The sequence below is a fragment of the Hyla sarda genome, chromosome 9 (assembly GCF_029499605.1).
Source record: "Hyla sarda isolate aHylSar1 chromosome 9, aHylSar1.hap1, whole genome shotgun sequence".
In the NCBI taxonomy this organism is placed as follows: Eukaryota; Metazoa; Chordata; class Amphibia; order Anura; family Hylidae; genus Hyla; species Hyla sarda.
In genome coordinates, this window is record NC_079197.1 from 59,122,737 (window position 1) to 59,147,491 (window position 24,755).

At 43.6% G+C, this 24,755-nt stretch overlaps 1 protein-coding gene and 1 long non-coding RNA gene across 2 annotated transcripts in view; one reads left to right on the forward strand and one right to left on the reverse strand.

The window, feature by feature from the left end:
* The window catches only part of LOC130291605 (rho GTPase-activating protein 6-like), an 851,736-nt gene that overhangs the window by 17,249 nt on the left and 809,732 nt on the right, over positions 1–24,755 (reverse strand). The window lies entirely within an intron of this gene.
* The window catches only part of LOC130291606 (uncharacterized), a 97,671-nt gene continuing 77,570 nt past the window's right edge, over positions 4,655–24,755 (forward strand). Inside the window, exons 1-2 of the long non-coding RNA XR_008847981.1 lie at positions 4,655–5,162; positions 6,284–6,371. This is a non-coding gene — a long non-coding RNA (uncharacterized LOC130291606). The remainder of the gene's footprint in view (positions 5,163–6,283; positions 6,372–24,755) is intronic.

Consider the following 24,755-nt stretch of genomic DNA (forward strand, 5'->3'; position numbering starts at 1 on the left):
AATAAATACTCAGCTGTGACCCCATTTTGGAAACTACACCCCTCACGGAATGTAACAAGGGGTATAGTGAGCCCTAACACCCCACAGGTATTTGACAAATTTCCGTTAAAGTTGGATGTGAAAATGAAAAATGCTGGTGTTACCCTACATTTTTCATTTTCACAAGGGAGAATAGGAAAAAAAGCCCCCCAAAATGTGTAGCCCCAATTCTACTGAGTAAGAACATACCCCATATGTGGATGTAAAGTGCTCTGCTGGCGCACTACAATGCTCAGAAGAGAAGGAGCGCCATTGGGCTTCTGGAGAGAGAATGTGTCCGAAATTGAAGGCCATGTGTGTTTAGAAAGCCCCCATAGTGCCAGAACAGTGCCCCCCCCTCACATGTGACCCCATTTTGGAAACTACACCCCTCACGTAATGTAATAAGGGGTGCAATGAGCATTTACACCTCACAGGTGTCTGACAGATTTTTGGAACAGTGGTCCGTGAAAATGAAAAATGTAATTTCATTGACAAAGATCTGTCAAACGCCAGTGGGGTATGAATGCTCACTGCACCCCTTATTAAATTATGTGAGGGGTGTAGTTTCCAAAATAGGGTTACACAATTACCCCTTGTGAAAATGAAAAATTTGGGGTAAAACCAGCATTTTAGTGGAAAAAATTTAACTTTTCATTTTCACATCCAACTTTAGTGGAAATTTGTCAAGCAACTGTGGGGTGTTAAGGCTCACTGTACCCCTTGTTAGTTCCTTGAGGGGTGTAGTTTCCAAAATAGTATAGTATAGTATGTGTGTTTTTTTGCTGTTCTAGCACCATAGGGGCTTCCTAAATGTGACATGCCCCCCAAAAACCATTTCAGCAAAAGTCACTCTCCAAAATCCCATTGTAGCTCCTTCCCTTCTGAGCCCTCTACTGCGCCCGCCAAACACTTGACATAGACATATGAGGTATTTCCTTACTTGTGAGAAATTGGGTTACACATTTTGGGGGGCTTTTTCTCCTATAACCCCTTGTAAAAATTTTAAAGTTGGGGGGAAACCAGCATTTTAGTGAAAAAAAAAATTAATTTACACATCCAACTTTAACGAAAAGTCATCGAACACCTGTGGGGTGTTAAGGCTCACTGGACACCTTGTTAAGTGCTGTGAGGGGCTTAGTTTCCAAAATGGTATGCCATGTGGGTTTTTCTGCTGTTCTGGCACCATAGGGGCTTCCTAAATGTGACATGCCCCCCAAAAACCATTTCAGCAAAATTTCCTCTCCAAAATCCCATTGTTGCTCCTTCCCTTCTGAGCCCTCTACTGCACCCGCCGAACACTTGACATAGACATATGAAGTATTTCCTTTCTCGAGAGAAATTGGGTTACAAATTTTGGGGGGCTTTTTCTCCTTTTACCCCTTGTAAAATTTGAAAAACTGGTTCTACAAGAACATGCGAGTGTAAAAAATGAAGATTTTGAATTTTCTCCTTTACCTTGCTGCTGTTCCTGTGAAACACACTTTCTGAATGTCATTTTGAAAACTTGGAGGGGAGCAGTTTTTATAATGGGGTCATTTGTGGGGTATTTCTAATATTAAGACCCCTCACAACCACTTTGAAACTGAACTGGTCCCTGAAAAATTCCGATTTAGAAAATTTTGTGAAAAATTGGAAAATTGCTGCTGAACTTTGAAGCCCTCTGATGTGTTCCAAAAGTAAAAACATGTCAACTTTATGATGCCAACATAAAGTAGACATATTGTATTTGTGAATCAATATATAATTCATTTGGAATATTCATTTTCATTACAAGCAGAGAGTTTCAAAGTTAGAAAAATGCAAAATGTTCAAAATTTTCATGAAATTTGGGGATTTTTCACCAAGAAAGGATGCAGTAACAACGAAAATTTACCACTGTGTTAAAGTAGAATATGTCACGAAAAAACTATCTCGGAATAAAAACAATTGGTTAAGGCATCCCAGAGTTATTAATGCTTAAAGTGACAGTGGTCAGAATTGCAAAAAAGGGCTCAGTCCTTAAGGTGAAAAAAGGCTCAGTCCTTAAGGGGTTAATTCATGATATATTTTTATAATTCGGACATTTCCGCATATGTTTATTTTTATTTACACAGTTTTTTTTTTAAATGGGAAAAGGGGGGTGATTCAAACTTTTATTTGGAAAGGGGTTAAATGATCTTTATTCACTTTTTTTTCACTTTTTTTTGCACTGTTCTAGCTCCCATAGGGACCTATAACACTGCACACACTGATCTTTTACATTGATCACTGGTTTCTCATAGGAAACCAGTGATCAATGATTCTGCCGCTTGACTGCTCATGCCTGGATCTCAGGCACTGAGCAGTCTTTCGTCAATTGGACAGCATGGAGGCAGGTAGGGATCCTCTGCTATTTCGTCACGGCGATCCAGAACAGCTCCCTTAGCTAACCGGCATTAGTTTACTTTCACTTTAACTTTTTCCTTTCAAAGTTGAACGCCTCGTCTAAAGGGTTAATAGCGCACGGCACAACGATCAATGCCGCGCGCTATTAGCCACGGGTCCTGGCCGTTGCTAGGTGCCGGGCCCTACCCGCTATGACGCCGTGGCCCCACGTTATAGAATGGGAGCCGACCCATGACGTACATGTATGTCATGGGTCGGGAAGGGGTTAAAGTGGTACTCTGCCCCTAGACATCTTATCCCCTATCTAAAGGATAGGGGATAAGATGTCTCCTGCAGCACCCCCTGTTCATGAGCTCACTCCGTGGCTGATGACGGGCGATACAGGGGCCGGGGTATCGTGATGTCATGGCTCCGCCACCTCATGCCATCATGCCTTGCCCCCTCAATGCAAGCCTGAGGGAGGGGGTGTGACATCATGAAGGGGCGGAGCCGTGACATCACGATACCCCAGCCCCTGTAGAGCCTGTCATCAGCCACGGAGCGATCTTCGCTCCGTGCAGCTCATGAATGGGGGTGCTGCAGGAGAGATCGCGGGGGTCCCCAGCGGTGGGACCCCGTGCTCAGACATCTTATCCCCTATCCTTTGGATAGGAGATAAAATGCCAAGGGGTGGAGTACCCCTTTAAGGCTAAAAGGGGTGTGGTCCTGAAGGGGTTAAAGAAATACTTGAGCAGTGTCACTTGTTTCCTCCTAGTCAGTTCTAATTATACATATTGAATCATTTATTAATTGCAGCTGCACAATGTGATCACCCCTCAGACCACTAGAAAACGATATTCTTCCATGATTCTTCCGTGATGTCTCTTGTGTTTCTGACCTCCTGTGAACTACATATCATATCACCAGATCCGATCGCTTCTGGCTGCTCTCAGACCCCTCCCTTTCTTACCAAGCACTGCCCTCCTTTTATTTTTAAATATCTTTTTTTATTAACACTTCTCTAATGCCCTCCTTTTAAATCTAAATTTCCCTCTATGCTGCTGCTGAAGATGTAATTTCTGTCCCATCTATGAAAGCAGGAGTACAGGGATATAGTAGGTGAGTCCATACAATTATACAATTCTCCTGACTCACATGGCCTCTCTCTTATGTAAACAGATTTGCTGGTGTGTCCTATGCGATCTAGTATGATGCTAATTTCCTGCTTGTAAGAGCAGAAAGGAAGAAACCTATCACAAGGAGATTAGCTGAAGCTACATTTCATAGGATACTTTAAAGGGGTACTCCGCCCCCTAGACATCTTATCCCCTATACAAAGGATAGGGGCTAAGATGTCTGAGCGTTGGGAACCTCGTGATCTCTCCTGCAGCACCCCTGTCATCTGGTGCACGGAACAAGCTTTGTTCCATTCCTGATGACTGGCGATGCAGGGTCCGGAGGATTGTGACATCAGGGCCTCGCCCCCTCGTGACGTCCCGCCCCCTTAATGCAAGTCTATGGAAGGGAGCTTGGCGGCCGTCATTGTGTGAGCTTAGGAACAAAAGTTCTATAGCTTTCTGCACTAAGGATTCAAGCAATTTTAGTACAGTAATAGCACTAGTCAGATGCAAAGTCAGATGGATCATGGGCAATGTAGGCTGAATTAGTAGAAACAATATAGCAGTAGTGGGGATGACTCACTTTACAAAACCCAATTGGTAAGAATGAGCAAGCCAGACAGCACACCTTTACATATGGTGCAGAAAAGAATAAACTGAAATAAAGTAGTTTACTTGCGCTTAAGGTCTTATTAATATATCCATACTGATGATGGTATAATAGCTATAATTTTATTAATATGTGTGAATTGTAAATAGACAGCATGTAAAATACAAGAAGAATATAAAAATGCTAAATAAAATGCTCAAATAGTACACCCACAGGGCGCTTTTGGCTGAAAAACTAAAATCAGCTTATTAAAATAAGTACATTTAGGGTTAAATCATCACAACTATAATTACTCAGAACTAATGCAGTGTGAGATCTTAAATAAATCTAACAGTATAAATACAAAAGGGAGCTCCAGCTGGAAAACATGGATTAAAAATTAAATTATTGTAAAACAATTAATCATAGTTATTGTAGCATTTAAAACAGTGTTCCACAGGCATAGAGGTATAGGTATCTAGGATCTGACACCTTTTGGTACAAACACCTTAGTCATAGATCTGGCAAATCCAGCTGACTTAAAACCATATAGAAGGGTGCATGGGGCGTAACTTACAGTACATGACGGAGGTTGTGGCATGAGAGGAGCTCTGTCCAACTGCCATCCTTATACCGCGGCCCAGCATAGCTAGGCTGGAATCGGCTTATACTGAGAGCCGGGGGTTTGAAGAAACTGGTGGACGTTAAGGAGGTGACAGCAGAATAGTTAGTGACACAAACGCAGCTGTCGATTAGCCCAAACGCCGACACTGACATACAGACAGCGCGGACCCACGTGGGGCAGGTCAGCTGACCAGTGAGGGTGTGCTAAAGCACAGATGAGCAGCGTGGAGCCAGATGAAAAGGCCAGGGAGACAGCTCGGCGGCTCCTGCAGAGGGGGAGATGTGCTGGAGGGTGCTGGCTGCTGGACGATTGGATGCTTAAGCGACCGGTAAATAGGGCTGCGTCAGGAGCGGGCCCGGGGTGCATTGGAGGCCACTGACAGCTCGGCAGAGTGGGTCCACATTGCACTGAATGCTGCTGATGAATCATTGAAGGTTGGAAGACAGCAAAAGGACACTGATCGCTGGTGAGTGCATCACAGATTATACATATCAGTGTCATTAGTACCTGTTGGATGTGGGCTATATGAATATAAAACAGATAAAGTATCTGTAAGGAGTTTAATAATAACTAACTGAAAACAAGGTAATGATTAAAACATGTAGAGCAGCAAAAACAGATAAACAGAGCCCATTAAAACTTACAGAATATTTCCCAGCAATAGAACCCTCAGCAATAGAACCCTAAAATAGGAGGCACACCTTAGCAAAAGGATAAAAATCCATTAGAATTTAAAAAACAAAAAGGCCCTTTCATGAATTTACAGAGACTATCACCATCTATAATAGATGAAAGACACTCTGGAAGCCTCAGTTTCTGATGTGTTCCAAAAAGAAAACAGTTTCCTCTGTAGTATTCAGCAGCTAATAAGTCCTGGAAGGATTAAGATGTTTTTAATAGAAGTAATTTACAAATCTGTTTAACTTTCTGGCACCAGTTGATTTAAAAAAAAAAAGTTTTCCACCGGAGTACCCCTTTAATTTCTGGAATTAAAATAGGATCCGTAGAGCATAAGATGGGATTGTATGCAGATGGGGTGTTAATAGCAATGGGGGAACCGCAAAGATCTTTGCAAGATGTAATGAAAGCTGTAGAGTTATTTAGTGTTGCTAGCCTATTTAAGATTAATTTGTGTAAGTCCACCATTCTCCCTATTATGCTGAACGATCAATTAAAAGAATGCTTAATGAGTTTATTCTAAACAAACAAGCGATGATCCAGCACCTGCAAACGATGACAGCTTTATTGAAGATTACTGGACACAGGTAAAACCAACCATACCATCAGACCATTAGACGCGTTTCGAGCGCACGCTGTTGGTATGGTTGGCTTTACCTGTGTCCAGTAATCTTCAATAAAGCTGTCATCATTTGCAAGTGCTGGATCATCGCTCGTTTGTTTCGAATTGACTTGCCCTGCCGGGCACAGGATCCGAGCACGGCCTCCAGGTGGTGAGCTGGAATTTCTTTATTTAATGAGTTTATACCTGTTTAATTGGGCTACTGAGAGTATAACCTATTTGGTAATCCATTTAACATCAACCTTTACAAATGTATTGAATTTAAAGTGTGATTCTCTTATTTGTAGATTGAAAGAAAACATTACACATTACTCCAATCTCCCAACTTCATGGCTCGGGTGAATTGCAGCGGCAAAACATTTTTTTCTCCCTGAGGTAATATATATGTTCAGGAATCTCCCAATCAAGTACCCACTAATCACTAATAAGCGTATTCAGTCTTTAATATGGGGATATATTTGGAGGGGGGGAAAAACCCAGAGTAGCAGCAAAAACATTTTATGCCTCAGTTTCAGAAGGGGGATTGGGATGCCCCGATTTAGTAAACTACTACAGGGCTACTGTGTCAATTAAAGACTTGGTGGCAGAACACGTCGCAAGCGTCATGGGCATTACTAGAAGCTAATCTTTAAGAAGCCCCAACAACAGATGTTATAATGTGATGCACTTCCATAACGAATAGGACATTCCCGGCTAACAGTCCAACCGCAAAAGACAGTATTGAAAACTGGAAATATGCTTTATCTATAGGGGATTGATAAGCCCCGTGTCATTTTCAGATTCACAATTTGAATCTTGAAATCTTTCAAGATTTAAGCAAACAAAAAAGAGGTATCTCAGTGGCTTATAAACATTTATTGACATTTATTCCCAAGAAAAACACCCTTTCCAAAAGTTGGAAGAGAGACTTGAAACTTACATTTAGTGCAGAACAATGGAAATTTGTTTTCGGACTTCCGACTAGAGTTCCCCATTGTGTGAGTCATTTAGAGGTGTCTAGGAAATTGCTATATAGGTGGTATGTGAGTCTGCACCATTTAAATCAGATGTCCCCTCAATTATGCACTCAGTGTTGGAAGTGTGGATCCGAAATGGGAGCACTACCATATTTGGTAGGAATGCCCCCAAATTCAAAAGTGCTGGAAGGACATTTATGATGTGATGGATCAATTAATAGGTTGCCCCGTGCCAAGGGGACCAGAGATAGCATTGTTGTCTCTGAATTTGGATATGTTAGAATTACTTGTGCTTAAAATGATATCCCATATCCTTTTTGCAGCTCGTATCACTATAGCCAAAAGGTGGAAGTCTAACATAATTTCTTCCAGCATAGAAATATTAGCTACAGTACACCATAACTATGAAATAGAATGTACAATTGTATGATGCAAACAATCATAAACGACTGTGTTTGAGCATAACTGGAATCTGTGGTGCAAATTTAGGGAAGTCAGTATATAAGAACTGGTAAGAAAATTATAGTATGTGGCGGTTCCAACCCTTTCCTTTTGTATTTTGTATTTTTCTTTTTTTCTTGGTTAAGTACTAGTAGGGTGACACCAATGTGGTATTACTATAGGGAGAAGGAAGAACTCATCCCCATTTTCTTTGTGTAATTGATACATGGGGTTGGCCCCCCAGTGTGTATATATGTTTATATGTGTATATGTGTGTGTGTGATAGTGTATGTGTGATAAAATAAAAACAAGCTTGAGAAATATGTAGTATGTAGTATATGTAGTTTTGCAACAGCTGGAGGGCTACAGTTTGAGACCACTATACAGTGGTCTCTAAACTGTATCCCTGCAGATCTTGCAAAACTACAACTCCTAGCATGCCCAAACAGCTGTTTGCTGTCTGGGCATGCTGGAATTTGTAGTTTTGCAACATCTAGAGCGCCACAGTTTGGAGATCACTGTGCAGTGGTCTATAAACTGTAGCCCTCCAAATGTTGCAAAACTGCAAATCCTAGCATGCTCGGCATGCTGGGAGTTGTAGTTGCGTACCTCCAGCTGTTGCACAACTACATCTCCCAGCATGCCCTTCGGTGATCAGTACATGCTGGGAGTTGTAGTTTTGCAACAGCTGGAGGCACACTGGTTGGAAAATACTGAGTTAGGTAACAGAACCTAACTGAAGGTTTTACAACCAGTGTGCCTACAGCTGTTGCAAAAGTACAACTCCCAGCATGCACTGTCTGTCAGTACATGCTGGGAGTTGTAGTTTTGAAACAGCTGGAGGTTTACCCCTCCATGTGAATGTACAGGGTACATTCACACAGGCAGGTTTACAGTAAGTCTTCTGCTTCGAGTTTGGGATGCGGCAAATTTTTCGCCGCAGTGCAAACTCCTAGCGGGAAACTCACCGTAACATGCCAGTGCGAAGGTACCCTAAAAACACTACACTACACTAACACATAATAAAGGGTAAAACACTACATAAACACCCCATTACACTGCCCCCCCCCCATAAAACTGACTGGATTGACTGTCCAGGCATGCTAGGAGTTTAGCAACAGCTGGAGGCACCCTGTTTGGGAATCACTGGCGTAGAATACCCCTATGTCCACCCTTATGCAATACCTAATTTAGTCCTCAAATGCGCATGGCGCTCTCTCACTTCGGAGCCCTGTCATATTTCAAGGAAACAGTTTAGGGCCACATATGGGGTATTTCCGTACTCGGGAGAAATTGCAATACAAATTTTTGGGGCTTTTTCTCCTTTTATTACTTATGAAAAGGAAAAGTTGGGGGCTACACCAGCCTGTTAGTGTAAAAAAAAAAAAAAAAAAAAACATTTACACTAACATGCTGGTGTTGCCCCATCCTTTTATTTTCACAAGCGCTAAAATGAAACAGTGACCCCCCAAAATTTGTAACGCAATTTCTCCTGAGTACGGAAATACCCCATATGTGTGCATAAAATGCTCTGCGGGTGAACAACAAGGCTCAGGAGTGAGAGTGTGGTGATTTGCACAGGGGTGGCTGATTTTACACCGGTTCTGACATAAACGCAAAAAAATAAATACCCACATGTGACCCCATTTTGGAAACTACACCCCTCACGGAACGTGACAAGGGGTATAGTGAGCCTTAACACCCCACAGGTGTTTGACGAATTTTCATTAAAGTTGGATGGTAAAATGAAAAAAAAATTTTTTTTACACAAATGCTAGTATTACCCTACATTTTTCATTTTCACAAGGGAAAATAGGAAAAAAAGCCCCCAAAATTTGTAACCCAATTTCTTCTGAGTACCCCATATGTGGATGTAGAGTGCTCTGAGGGCGAACTACAATGCTTAGAAGAGAAGGAGCGCCATTGGGGTTTTGTAGAGAAAATTTGTCCGGAATTGAAGGCCACGTGTGTTTACAAAGCCCCCATAGTGCCAGAACAATGGACCCCCCCACATGTGACCCCATTTTGGAAACGACACCCCTCATGTAATAAACAACAGAAATATATAGAAAAAGACAGAGGAGACACAATGCGCATCTAAGCGTAGTAAAAAAGAAAAAAAAAAAAAAATATATATATATATATAGATAGATATATAGATAATCTGAGTGTAAAAGAAAATAATTAAATTAAATAAAAAATGGATGTCGGCTCCAAGGAAGGGGGAGAGCAGCCGTTTCCAGATTCGTGTTTTCAGTTATGTTAGGTTTGCTCACCTTTCTGTGTTGTACCGTGGGCACAACACCAGTAGACGCTTGTTTCCCACTATTCTGGGGGACACAGATTGGAGGAGTGCAGCCGGCACTAGACCCGTTCTCACCGGCGGAGGACGGTCACTGGAATGGAAGAATATCGGTCCCGAGAAAAAAGAGAAGTGCTTCTGTGGGCGCTCACTGTAGACCTCCGAAGGGAGAGCATTTGAAATGGCCCAACGTCTGCAGAATTATTACATATCACATATGCAATACAAGATAAGGTGCATAATATAATGGTTAGTCAAACTGACCATCTGTGGGTTATTTTACAGAATGCTCACTTCCATTTTTAATGTAAATGTCTTCTTTTCTATGAATTTTATTTATTTATTTTGATTATTTATTTATTTAAAAAAAAAATTTTTTTTTTTATTGTTTTATTTTCATGTCATGTAACACACACATGTGATTTTCGCGGGCAAATGAGGTATAAATAAAGGACATCCACACTGCCCAATCAGCCTGATGAAGAGGGGGTCCCTGCCCCTCGAAACGCGTTGCTATATTGCATGCTGAATGAATAAACCTTCTTTTTATTTTCCAAAATACATCCGTGTCCAAGCGGTTTTATTTTACCAAGTTCTCGGAAACTTCCACATACCTGTGACGGACTACATCTGTGACGGAGGTGAGCGCCCACAGAAGCACTTCTCTTTTTTCTCGGGACCACGGGACCGATATTCTTCCATCCCTCATGTAATAAGGGGTACAGTGAGCATTTACGCCCCACAGGTGTCTGACAGATTTTTGGAACAGTGGTCCGTGAAAATTAAAAATTTTATTTTTCATTTGCACAGCCCACTGTCCCAAAGATCTGTCAAACGCCAGTGGGGTGTAAATACTCACTGCACCCCTTATTAAATTCTGTGAGGGGTGTAGTTTCCAAAATGGGGTCACATGTGGGGGGTCCACTGTTCTGGAACCACGGGGGGGCTTTGTAAACCACATGGCCCCTGACTACCATTCCAAACGAATTCTCTTTCCAAAAGCTCAATGGCGCTCCTCCTCTTCTGGGCATTGTAGTTCGCCAGCAGAGCATTTGACGTCCACACATGGGGTATTTCCATACTCGGGAAGAAATGGGGTTACAAATTTTGGGGGTCATTTTTTCCTATTACCCCTTGTAAAAATGTAAAATTTTGGGAAAAAAATGCATTTTTGTAAAAAAAATTTAAAAAAATTTCATTTACACATTCAACTTTAACAAAAAGTCGTCAAACACCTGTGGGTGTTAAGGCTCACTGTACCCCTTGTTACATTCCTTAAGGGGTGTATTTTCCAAAATAGTATGCCATGTGGGTATTTTCTGCTGTTCTGGCACCACAGGGGCTTCCTAAATGCGACATGCCCCACAAAAACAATTTCAGAAAAATTTGCTTTCAAAAAGCCAAATGTGACTCCTTCTCTTCTGAACATTGTAGTTCGCCCGCAGAGCATTTTACGGCCTAACATGAGGTATTTCCATACTCAGAAGAGATGGGGTTAGAAATGTTTAGGGGCATTTTCTCCCATTACCCTTTGTAAAAATGGTAAATTTTGGGGAAAAAACTGCACTTTAGTGAAAGTTAATTTTTTCATTTTAACACATCTGAGTTTAACGAAAAGTCGTCAAACACCTGTGGGGTGTTAAGGCTAACTGGACCCCTTGTTATGTGCCTTGAGGGATGTAGTTTCCAAAATGGTATGCCATGTGGGGTATTCTGCTGTTCTGGCACCATAGGGGCTTCCTAAATGCGGCATCCCCCCAAAAACCATTTCAGAAAAACTCACTCTCCAAAATCCCATTGTCGCTCCTTCTCTTCTGAGCCCTCTACTGCGCCCGCCCTACACTTTACTCACACATATGAGGTATTTCCTTACTCAAGAGAAATTGTGTTACAAATTTTGGGGGGCTTTTTCTCCTATTACCACTTGTAAAAATTAAAAAACTGGGTCTACAGAACATGCGAGTGTAAAAAATTTTGATTTTGAATTTTCTCCTTCACTTTGCTGCGATTGCTGTGAAACACCTAAAGGGTTAACACACTTACTGAATGTCATTTTGGATACTTTGAGGGGTCCAGTTTTAATAATTGGGTCATTTGTGGGGTATTTCTAATATGAAGGCCCTTCAAATCCACTTCAAAACTGAACTGGTCCCTGAAAAATTCTGGTTTTGAAAATTTTGTGAAAAATTTGAAAATTGCTGCTGAACTTTGGAGCGCTCTGATGTCTTCCAAAAGTAAAAACATGTCAACTTTATGATGCAAACATAAAGTAGACATATTTTATATGTGAATCAATATAATTTATTTGGAATATCCATTTTCCTTACAAGCAGAGAGCTTCAAAGTAAAAAAAATGAAACATTTTCAATTTTTTCATCAAGTTTGGGAATTTTTCACCAAGAAATGATCGACAAAATTTTACCACTAACATAAAGTAGAATATGTCACGAAAAAACAATCTCGGAATCATCCCAGAGTTATTAATGCTTAAAGTGACATTGGTCAGATGTTCAAAAAATGTCCGGGTCCTTAAGGGGTTAAACTCCATTTAGTGCGGTCCAGGCTCCGGGGCATCTAAAATGGCAGATCCACATGTGAGGACATGGGGCAAGGAATCCTGGGAAGGCGGGAACAAGGGCAGGTGGGATGACCCTGAATCACATGCAGGATGCAGCCAGTCTCCCCCGTTATGTTGATAGGGATGACCCTTATGTTTCTAATGACTGATCAATATACTAATACTAAATTGCCATTGCTGCTGGAAACATTTATCTGTTACCTACCCTTTAACCCATATACATCAGATTGCTTTCTGCTAGTGACTCTGAATCTAGGCCTTGAAATGACTCCATGCGGGAGTAGAAAGACCAAACATCTGACGAACAGAGAACTTCTGCCAAGAAATTAATAGACACTAGATATGCTAACATATATGGACACAATAATTGAACAACCAATCAAAATGTAACATGCTAATTGTGATGTCATAACTAACCCTCCTTTTTCCAAATGTAAAAACCAAATTTACTTCCTGTAATAAAGCAGAACTCCCTGGAGTCCGTACCGAGGAGGGAACTCATACCAACCTGGCCTGGTGTGAATTTTCTTGTGTTGACACTCGGCAAAAATAGTACAGCGGTAGTCACTCACAGATTAAGGCCGCACATTAACCCATCCTTAACAGTTGGTGGCAGTGGTGGGATCGGCCAGAACCACAATCGAGGGAAAATATGAATCCAGTGGAGTGACACTTTGAGCCTCCCGAGGCAACCCATTATTACCCAAACTAGGGGCCTGATCAACCCCACGAAAACACGGCAAGTCTGCTGATTTTTATGAATCTTAGTCTTACTTGTGTCTTTGGGTAGTTTTTGTGGGAGTCTGGACAGCCTAAGTCGACCCTCTAGGATTTAACTCTTAGCGACAGAGATATTCCCACTGTGTTGTTCTCTGTTTTTAGCCGCTTGTGATTGACTGCCGCTTTAAATAGGTTCGGAAGGCAAAAGCAGAGATTCTTATTCCTCCCTTTTGCCTGTCACTAACTTGCAGGCTTATAAAAAAAAAATACATTTCTCTCTTAGTAGCTGTGAGTCCCTAATCATCTACTGCTGTATGCAGTGTTCCGAAGCAAGGTCAGATTTGGCTCCTAATGCCAACAATGGCAAGGAGGATTTAACTGTGAGAAACTCGGTGGGTTTTTTGAGTCTTTAAAAATCCTGTAATTTTTTTCCGGATTATTCGGATTTAAAATTTAGATTTTTTTTATCTTGTGGATTTGGTCGAGGAAGCAGAGTGTCATAGATTTTTGTATTCTAGTTCCTCTAATAGCTTGGGTGTACGTGGCCTTGATAGCTTTTCTGGATGTCAGACAAGCTGATAGCTTCAGAAGATAGTATCGGCCAGTAACTTTTTCCGTATTAGACGACGGCATTACTGATAGCTTCTGTTGTACCGGAGCGAGGAGTGGCTCTCGTAGCTTTTGTATTGGATCAGTAATGCATAAGATTATAATAGCAGATTATAGTAGCATCATACACACCGTGGTTGTCACTATGACACCCCCTTTTTGTTTGGTGTTTAGTATCAATTTGTTTGGCCAATCCACTGTGAGTCTTTGTTAATAGGGTAATTTGCAACCCTCTCTCTACCTGAGACTTTAAAAGAGCTTTGAAATTGTTCAGTTCTTGCATTGATAGACTTTTAGAGATAAAGATGAACACTTTGCCGTCTTTCTTTAAAAGTCAGACTGCTTCTGTCCCTGGATATTTGGAGCCATGTGACATAGATATGCCCCGTGAAGGGAAGAAGCATCATGAAAAAAAAATGAAGAAACTTATGTCTATATGTGGCATTCATGAAAATAGCAGATTGCACCCAGACTTATGGGCTGACGTCATTAAGAAGAATAAAGGGATTCTAGAAGCTAATGATTTGCTGGCATCTGCCCAGGCATTGCACCATGCATCATGCGCTATTGCTAAAGAAGGTTATGTGGAGGAGTACAGAGATGAGGAGAGCAATGTGATTATGTATTTGTATTACCGCTCGATAATGATGATGATCCTAGCTGTTGGTTGTGTCCCCGTTGGGGTCAGCAAAACCTGCCCCCAGTAGAAGACTGTGTTTCCTGTTGCCAAGCCTTTCCGTATACTGGAAAAATGGACCCCCCCCCCCAAAATGCACCCACCCCACTATATGCTATTCAACCTCTGTCTAGTGGTGACTACAGTAACTTCCTGTACTGGCAGCCATCTTGAAGAACCAGGAAATGCTGTCTTATCCATTTCCTGTACTGTCAGCCATCTTGGTTCACCCAATCTACTTACTCTGTGTAATGGGCCCTCATCCAGTACACCAAAACAGAACTTGCCAGTTGCTGGAAGGTTTCCAAATCGAACTTCCTCTAGTGCTGAAGCACTTGATCTCTTTCCAGGTATGACTCAGGATAGGAGTTATTTTGTAAGTAATTACCAGATCACTGGCCTATACCCAAATCAAACCCACGCACTCCCGAATCAGCTCTCACCGGAACACTCTGTATTTCATTCTGCTAATAATTGCTGTGCCTCACTAAGAAGTCAGACCTCTGTACCCAGTGAAGACAGTCCTCCAGCCCAAGATGAACCCCATGCACAGTTTCAGTCTCCTATCACTGATCATCATCATTAAAGATGAGTGAACTTTTAAAAAATTTGATTTGGCCGATTCGCTGAATTTTCCGAAAAAGTTTGCTTCAATTCAATTTTTTTGTGTTAAATTTTTTTATATTAAAAAAAGGCTATTTGTAGCCTACATACAGCCTCTATAGGGGTATAGAACACTTTACTGTGTTCTAAAACGCATATGGAGTGTGCTGGGGAAGTGAAATAATACTGTTATTCAGAATAACATGCAGATTACCGGCATCGCTTTTAGAATCACTGCCGCACAGCGGCACAATGACAGAGCTTGGTGGTGGCATCAGTGTAAGGAGAACATATAGTGACTGAATGACATAGCGTGGAGGTGTTGGCAGCATGAGGAGACCATATAGCGGCTGAATGGCACAGTGTGGAGGTGTTGGCAGCATGAGGACACCATATAGTGGCTGAATGACACAGCTTGGATGAGGCTGAAGCATGAGAACACCATATAGTGGCTGAATGACACAGCATGCAGGTGTTGGCAGCACGAGGAGACCATATAGTGTCTGAATGGCACAACGTGGAGGTGTTGGCAGTATGAGGAGACCATATAGTGGATGAATGGCACAGCCCGGAGTTGCTAGCAGCATGAGTAGGCACTAGGCCTTCACATTCCTAAAAGATGAATTAAGAAATTTAAACCAAAGATTTTGGATAGCGGGTACTACCTATGAGGAAATTTTAAATTCCCAGACCCAGGCCCCACAGCGGCATCAGTAAACCATATATTACCTGAATAACACAGCCTGGAGTTGGCTGATGAATGAGTACACAGCAGGGCTTCACAATTCCCCCCCCAAAAACAACACAATTTTATACATTTTTGAAAAAGATTTTGGATAGCGGGTGCTACCTATGAGAAAATTAGAAATTCCCAGACCGAGGCCCCACAGCGGCATCAGTAACCCATATATTGCCTGAATGACACAGCCTGGAGTTGGCTGATGCACGAGTATACACCAAGGCTTCACAATCCCCCCCCCAAAAAACACGCAATTTTTGAAAGATTTTGGATAGCGGGTGCTACCTATGAGAAAATTTGAAATGACCAGGACCAGGCCCAGCAGCGCTATCATTTTTTTAATTTGAAAATTGAAACAAACTTTGAGTGTCCCGGACCCCATCGTGTGGGTACGAAGGACCAAATCCAACAAGCCCCCACAGCAACATCAGTAAAGCATATATTGCCTTAATGACACAGCCTGGAGTTGGCTGATGCACGAGTACACAGCAGGGCTTCACAATTCCCCCCAAAAAACAACACAATTTTAGTAATTTTTGAAAAAGATTTTGGAAAGTGGGCGCTACCTATAAGAAAATTTGAAATTCCCAGGCCCCACAGCGGCATCAGTAACCCATATATTGCCTGAATGACACAGCCTAGAGTTGGCTGATGATTGAGTATACACCAGGGCTTTACAAATAACCCCAAAAAAACACACAATTTTAGAAATGTTTTAAAAAGATTTTGGAGAGCGGGTGAATTTGAAATTACCAGACCCAGGCCCAGCAGCGCCATAATTTTTATTTTTTTTTAAATTAAAACAAACTTTGAGTGTCCCGGACCCCAGCGTGTGGGTACGAAGGACCAAATCCAACAAGTCCCACAGCAACATCAGTAAAGCATATATTGCCTGAATGACACAGCCTGGAGTTGGCTGATTCACGAGTACACAGCAGGGCTTAACAATTCCCCCCCAAAAACATCACAATTTTAGAAATTTTTGAAAAAGATTTTTGAATAGCGGGTGCTACCTATGAGAAAATTTTAAATTCACAGACCCAGGCCCAGCAGCGCCATCATTTTTTAATTTGAAATTTAAAACAACCTTTGCGTGTCCTGGACCCCAGCGTGTGGGTACGAAGGACCAAATCCAACAAGCCCCCACAGGGCTCATGTGGCCGTGACATGTAGGCGCAACATCTCCATTGCCCTGACTGGCCATTGTTTCCAAGACTTCTCGCCAAGGCAAACCATGTGAAGAACAGTGTGACACCGCCGTGATCTGCACACATGGTATACTGAAGGGCCACTGAGACTTTTCCGGGCAGTGGAGGCTTAAGACATAGTGGAGGATGTGGAGGCACACTGTCATAGGACCAACGGGCTGACAGAGTGTAGCAGGAAGCAGAATTGAGTACACACCAGGGCTTCAGAATCCCAAAGAAAAAACAACCATTTAAAAAAAAAAAAATGTAAGAATATTTAGGACAGCGGGTGCTACCTATATATTGCCTGAATGACACAGCCTGGAGTTGGCTGATGCATGAGTACACACTAGGGCTTCACAATCCCCCCCAAAAAACACAACAATTGTAGAAATTTCTGAAGAAGACTTTTGGATAGCGGGTGCTACCTATATATTGCCTGAATGACACAGCCTGGAGTTGGCTGATGCATGAGTACACACTAGGGCTTCACAATCCCCTCCAAAAAAACACAACAATTGTAGAAATTTCTGAAGAAGACTTTTGGATAGCGGGTGCTACCTATGAAAAAATTTGAAATTCCCAGACCCAGGCCCAGCAGCGCCATCAGTAAACCATATATTGCCTGAATGACACAGGCTGGAGTTGGCTGATGCATGAGTACGCACCAAAGCTTCACAATCCCTAATAAAAAAGACAAACATTTTTGACGAAAAATTTTAACGAAAATTTAGGGCAGCGAGTGCTCTCTATATATTACCAGAATGACGCAGCCTGGAGTTGGCTGCAGCATGAGGAGACAATTGAAATGTGTGATTTTTTTATTTGAAATTTTAATCAAAATTTGTGTCCCGGACCCCGCCGTGTGGGTACAAAGGACCTAATCTCACAAGCCCCCACAGGGCTCATGTGGCCGTAAGATGTAGGCGCAACGTCTCCCTAGCCCTGACCAGCCATTTTTGTTTTTTGTACCTTTGTTTAAGAACAAGCGCATATCCAAGAGTCCAGAAGACTCTCTAATGCAGGACGGTCGACCACCAAAAGACATTCATCTATAAAATAATTTATGAAATAAAGAAGCAGAGTTCATCCCTCTCCGTATTTTTGGGGAAAATTTTACTTAAAAAAATCACACGCAACAAGCGTTCAATAGTGTAATGGTTATTATTCTTGAAAATTCAAGTTTATTACAGTGATAATTATCAGAAAATTTGAAGAAAAAAAACACTACCCAAGAGTGTTTAATAACCCCATACATTGCACCATAAATGTTGAAATTTAAATTAAGAATGTATGTATGTATGTATTTCAAAAATCCTAAAATTAAAGGCCCAAGCCCAGAAGCATCATGAAGTCAAGTAGTTCCTGAAAGACATAGGAGCAGTCAGGAGTAGGCATCAGCAGTACCCAAGAGGCATTAATAACCCCTTACATTGCACGATCAATCGCGAGATCGAGCAATAACAGGTGTGTTATGCCCTCAGATGTCCGGGGCTGCACGTGCGCTACACTGAACGGACCAGCGTGTGTCTATCTTTCACCGACAGGTGCGGGCAACCCCCTGAACCCCGTTCGCGATAGGGATCAGGGATTGCAATTATTTGTCAGGAAAGAAGAATCCCAACTAAGTGCGGGTCATAAGCTCGGGTTCATTAAGTCCCTGCCCTTTGTATACACCGCATGTCTCTACTACCGATTGGATGGTTTAGTGAGGTTCTCGGATCGTCCCCTGCGGGGTAGGAGAAGGCCCTGGCAGAGCGCCGAGAATTTAAAGATCATTGTTGAAATTTGCATTAAGCATGTATTAGCTACTGCTAAACTTCCAAAAATTAAAGGCCCAAGGCCTGAGACATCAGGGAGGCAAGTAGTTCCTGAAAGACACAGGTTGAGTCAGGAGCAGGCATTCGCAATACCCAAGAGGGTTTCATAACCCCTTACATTTAAAGATCAATGTTGAAATTTGTATTAAGCATGTATTTAGCTACTACTAAACATCCAAATATTGAAGGCCCAAGGCCTGAGGCATCAGGGAGGCAAGTAGTTCCTGAAAGACACAGGATGAGTCAGGAGCAGGCATTCACGGTACCCAAAAGGGTTTCATAACCCCTTACATTTAAAGATCAATGTTGACATTTGCATTAAGCATGTATTTGTGCTCGGTGCTCATAAGCGTAGCGTCCCTACCTAATCCTAGTATCTAATGAACTATCAGGCAGTCAGAGGTGTGCCATGTACTGCCGCGTGTAGGTACACCTGAATTAAATAGAGGGCATACCTGAAACTATGATGATCCTGAATTATTGAAAGAAGGGGAGGGTTCAGGTGGGACGTAACGGAACCCTCGGCGTGCCGAGTTAGTGAAGCCGCGGGTTCTTATAGCGCAGAAACCCCGCCCCTCCCACAAACACAGGCTAGCTGCGCCAGCCTTCTCACTTGTGCTTGGTGCTCATAAGCGTAGCATCCCTACCTAATCCTAGTATCTAATGAACTATCAGGCAGTCAGAGGTGTGCCATGTACTGCCGCGTGTAGGTACACCTGAATTAAATAGAGGGCAAAACTTCATTATAATAAACAAAAACGCTTTATTAACTATGATGATACCTTGATGATATATACTAATTACAGCGAATAGTGGCCAAAACCCAATAATCATGTCAGTAAGAGTGAAAATATGAAAACCGTGACCGTATGCACAATCCCAAGTGCAAGCATGTCACCGAGAAAAGTACCTAGACGACAACCTAAAATCGTGTTAGGTTGCAACTGTGACTGACCTGTGGACGTGACAGGTAATGACAACACTTACGCATCGGGCATGACCATGAAACTCAACCTAAGTATAACTACATCACTGACAACCGAGACAGACAACCGTCAACCGAAACCAAGCTATATCCCTGTATGCACATCTCAGCTGCTAAATAACCATGCACGACATCGTCCTCGACCCGAAGTCGTGTCGGGTAGTGACTGAACCAACCTGTGGACGTGACAGGTCCGGCCAAATATGGAAAACTCGCCAACCTGAAGTCGTGTCAGGTTGTATCGGACTTACCTGTGGACGTGACTGGACCGCTTGAAGCAACGCAATTAAGTGACCATGCATAAACTAATAAACACAAAAAAAATTCTCTTTTTAAAAATATATATTTTTTTTAAATAAAGCTATATGCCAGTAGCCTAACCCTACTGCTAAATAACACAAAGTACGTAGTGACATTGACGCCAACCTGAAGTCGTGTCAGATTGTAACAGAACTGACCTGTAGACGTGATAGGTCAATGTGATATGTAAACCTTAACCATAGTAACGTCTGTACCAAATGAACCCATGCAGCAACACTGCTACTGCACCAAACGCTACAAGTGCACGTGCAACAATAAACACATGATATGCCCCGCCTGACAACGGGAGGGCCGTGTTGAAAGCAAAATAAATAAAGAGCATAGATGCGGAATGATATAATTATAGGAGCGTGCACCGAATGGCTATGTGACTATATGCGAGGAATGAATATGGGAGCATATGCCTCGAACAACTAATACTGTCTGCGTAGACTTAATTATGGTAATGTGTGTACAGAACTCTATGACCGACTGGCTAGCACAATTAAAGGAGCATTTTTATTTTTTATTTTTTTTAATTTATTTATTAATTTCGACGTGTACAGAATAACTGCTTAAAGTGTGCACAGCATAATGCTACGCGCATGCGTACCGTATAAGCTACGAGCGCGTGCCTGTATGAACACGTGTACAGTATAAACCCTACTAGCGTGTATACACTGCAAATGCTACGAGCGTGTACAGTAAAAAATGCTACGAGCGTGTGTACAGTATAAATGCTGCGAGCGTGTGTACAGTACAGATCCTATGAGCGTGTGTACACTATGAATACTACGAGCGTGAGCACAGTATGAATGCTGCGAGCGTGTGCATAGTAGATGCTACGAGCATGTGCACAGTATAAATCCTACGAGCACGTGTACACTATGAATGCTATGCGCGTGTACAGTAACAATGCTGCGAGCCTGTGTAGTAAGATGCTACGTGCGTGTCTACAGTATAAATCCTACGAACGTGTGTACACTAGAATGCTATGGGCGAGTACAGAAAAAATGCTGCGAGCGTGTGTACACTATGAATGCTACGAGAGTGAGCACAGTATGAATGCTGCGAGCGTGTGCATAGTAGATGCTACGAGCATGTGTACAGTATAAATCCTACGAGCGCGTGTACACTATGAATGCTATGCGCGTGTACAGTAACAATGCTGCGAGCCTGTGTAGTAAGATGCTACGTGCGTGTCTACAGTATAAATCCTACGAACGTGTGTACACTAGAATGCTATGGGCGAGTACAGAAAAAATGCTACGAGCGTGTGTACAGTAAGATGCTACGTGCGTGTGAAGAGTATAAATCCTATGAGCGTGTGTACACCATGAATGCTACGAGCGTGTACAGTAACAATGCTATGAGCGTGTGTATAGTATAAATGCCATGAGTGCGTGCCTGGTACAAATGCTACGAGCGTGTACCGTATGAATGCTACGAGCGTGTATGATACAACCACCTCAAGCAATAGTGACGCCATGATCCCAAACCATTCCCCCCCCCCCCCTTTTTCTTTTTTTTTTTGAGATTTGCAATTGGGCTACTAAAAGGCTGGTAACGAGAGACAAACTGTGCAATGCATAACAGTGTGAACACAGCAAAGCCTTGGATACACTATATGGAAGCAAACACCTGCCCTTATAACACGTGACGTGCCGCCCCTACCTCTGGTTAGATGCGCGCGGGAGGGGCGGGAGGCAACAATACACCCGTGCCCGCCTCCGCCCCTCAAATACTCCTATGTCGCCCACATGGTGCCGCATCCCGCGGCCTCACACTGTGCCCGCTATGCGGCCCCATATTACAATGAGATTCCTAATAGTGCCCCGATACAACGTAAACAACAGGGCTGGACTGGCTGAGGTCCCTCCAAAGCCACGGCTTACCTTCGGAGCGAAGAGGGCACTGCCGCCTGCCCCAGCAAGTCCCAGCCACTTACCCATACCGACACCAACCGAACTTCCGGTCAGATGACCCGACAGTCAGCTGACCAGGACGATGTAACGAAACCCGCGGCGTGCCGAGTTAGTGAAGCCGTGGGTTCTTATAGCGCAGATACCCCGCCCCTCCCACAAACACAGGCTAGCTGCGCCAGCCTTCTCACTTAGCTACTGCTGAACTTCCAAAAATTAAAGGCCCAAGGCCAGAAGCATCAGTGAGGCAAGTAGTTCCTGAAAGACACAGGATGAGTCAGGAGCAGGCATTCGCAGTACCCAAGAGGGTTTCATAACCCCTTACATTTAAAGATCCATGTTGACATTTGCATTAAGCATGTATTTAGCTACTGCTAAACTTCCAAAAATTAAAGGCCCAAGGCTAGAAGCATCAGTGAGGCAAGTAGTTCCTGAAAGACACAGGATGATCCAGGAGCAGGCAATGGCAGTACCAAAGAGGGTTTCATAACCTTAATTGATAACCCAAGAGGGTTTCATAACCAACCATAATTGGGAAATGTTGGTGTAGCAGCATGGTCAATCTACTCTGAGGCATCTGGCATTGGTGGCTAGAAATCCTGGCTGATCCATCCCTGATTCATCTTGACAAACGTCAGTCTCTCCACATTTTTAGTGGACAGACGAGTTCGCCCCGGCCGCACTAAACACCCACTCTGATAGTACACTACTGGCCGGGCAGGACAGCTTTTCCAGGGCAAACTCTGCTAGTTGCGGCCATAAATCAAGTTTGGCTGCACAGAAGTCCAGCGGATCTTCAATGGTTGTTGGCATGGTCATGTCAAGGTATGCCACCACCTGCTGGTTCAGGTCCTGCTCCATGTCTACCTGCTGCTGATGAGTTGCTTCACTATGCGGGTGAAGAAAGCTACTCATCAGCGACTGTAGACTCAGGCTGCTGCTGATTGAGCTGGTACTGCTCCTGCCATCCCTCCCCAGCAGCCATGGCAGTGGAAAGTGAGCGCAGAGGGCCCCCCAAGTCAGACCTGCGAGTGGATGGACGATGTGGCCGATAGGCATCGGCCAACTGACTACGTAGAATCTCTCTGTAGTAGGTCAGTTTGTCCTCCCTCTCAGTGGGTGTAAAAAAGGCCCCCATTCTGGGATGGTAGCGAGGGTCTAATAAGGTGGAGATCCAGAAGTCAACCCGCTGACGAATTTTGACAATTCGGGGATCACTACGCAAGCAACTGAGCATGCATCCTGCCATTTGCGCCAGTCACTCGGAGGGACTACCTGCCTCCATCTCCACTGCATACTGCCAAGGTGTCTGGGTCCTCTGTCTCGCCTTCCTCATAACCCTCCAGCTCCTCTGGCTGCTCCTGCTCCTCCTCTCCCTTCCGATGACTAGAAACACCTGCCATCTCATCCAAACTAAACTGTGCTCCCCTCTGCCCCTCATTATCCTCCTCCTCCAGTTCAGCCTCCACCGGGCTCATGTAGCCTTGAGATGTAAGCGCAATGTCTCCATTGCCGTGACCAGCCATGGTTTCAATCATTTGTTGTAGGAAATGTAGGAGTGTAATTACGTCGTTCATGGCGTAATCCAAGCGACTTACAAATAATGTGGCTTCCTCAAAGGGCCTCAGCAAAAGGCAGGTGTCACGTATGAGCTGCCATTGGTTCACATTGAAATTACACAGGGGAGTACTCCTATCTGCTTGGATCATCAAGAAATCGGTGATGGCTTTTCTTTGTTCGTATAGTCTGTCCAACATGTGGCAACGTCACAAATTGTTGTGGGATACCGTTCTGACACTGCAGCTCAAGGAAGGTGTGCTTGTCGGTGTATGAGTGGCTGAAGTGCATGCACAGTTTCCTTGCCATTTTCAGGATGTTTTGCAAATGGGGTGAAGACTTGAGGAAATGCTTGACAACCAGATTCAACACGTGTGCCATGCAGGGCGCATGTTTCACACTTCCTTGTCGCAGCGTGGACACACTGTTCTTCCCATTGTCGGTCACCATGGTTCCCATTTCCAGATTTTGTGGAGTAACCCATACTCGGATTTCTTTACGAATTAACTTAGCAGTTCCTCCCCTGTGTGACTCTGTTCGCCAAGGCAAACCATGTGAAGAACAGCTTGACATCGCCGTGCTCTACACACATGGTACGATGAAGGGCCACCGAGATTTGGACATGCAGTGGAGGCCGAGGACACTGTGGAGGATGAGGAGGCGGCGTCGCACACTGTAACAGGACCAACTGCCTGGGAGCGAGAGCGTGGAGGAGGAAGCGGTGTGACCTGTCCAAGTTGCTGTTGTGGCTGTGCAGGAACCACATTTACCCAGTGGGCCGTAAAAAACAAGTATTGTCCCTGCCCGTAGTTACAGCTCCACACGTCGGCGCTGCCGTGCACTTTTGAACACACCGACAGGCTCAAGGACTGGCCCACCTTCTCTTGTACAAACTTATGCAGGGCTGGTACTGCCTTCTTCTCAAAGAAATGACGGCTTGGGACTCTCCACCTCGGCTCGGCACAAGCCATCAATTCTCTGAAAGGTGCAGAGTCCACCACTTGAAAAGGGAGGGACTGCAACAGCAGCAACTTGGACATGAGCACATTCAACTTCTGCGCCGTTGGATGAGTGGGCGCATACTGTTGTCTCTTGGACATGGCTTTGCCGATGGATTGTTGGCGGAATGGCTGACTAAAATCGGGAGAAGCAGGAGCGACAGAAGGAGGGTTTGACACATGGCTCCCTTCGGCTGAGGTGGTGGAGCCTTGGCTGGATGAAGGAGGGAGCGGATGGCCACTGGGTGATACAGCAGGCTGGACCACTACATCGGAGCCACGGTTCTCCCAGGCTGCTTTATGGTGGCGTAGCATGTGTTGACGCAGGGCCGTGGTACCGACATTGGGAACCTGGCCACGCTTCAC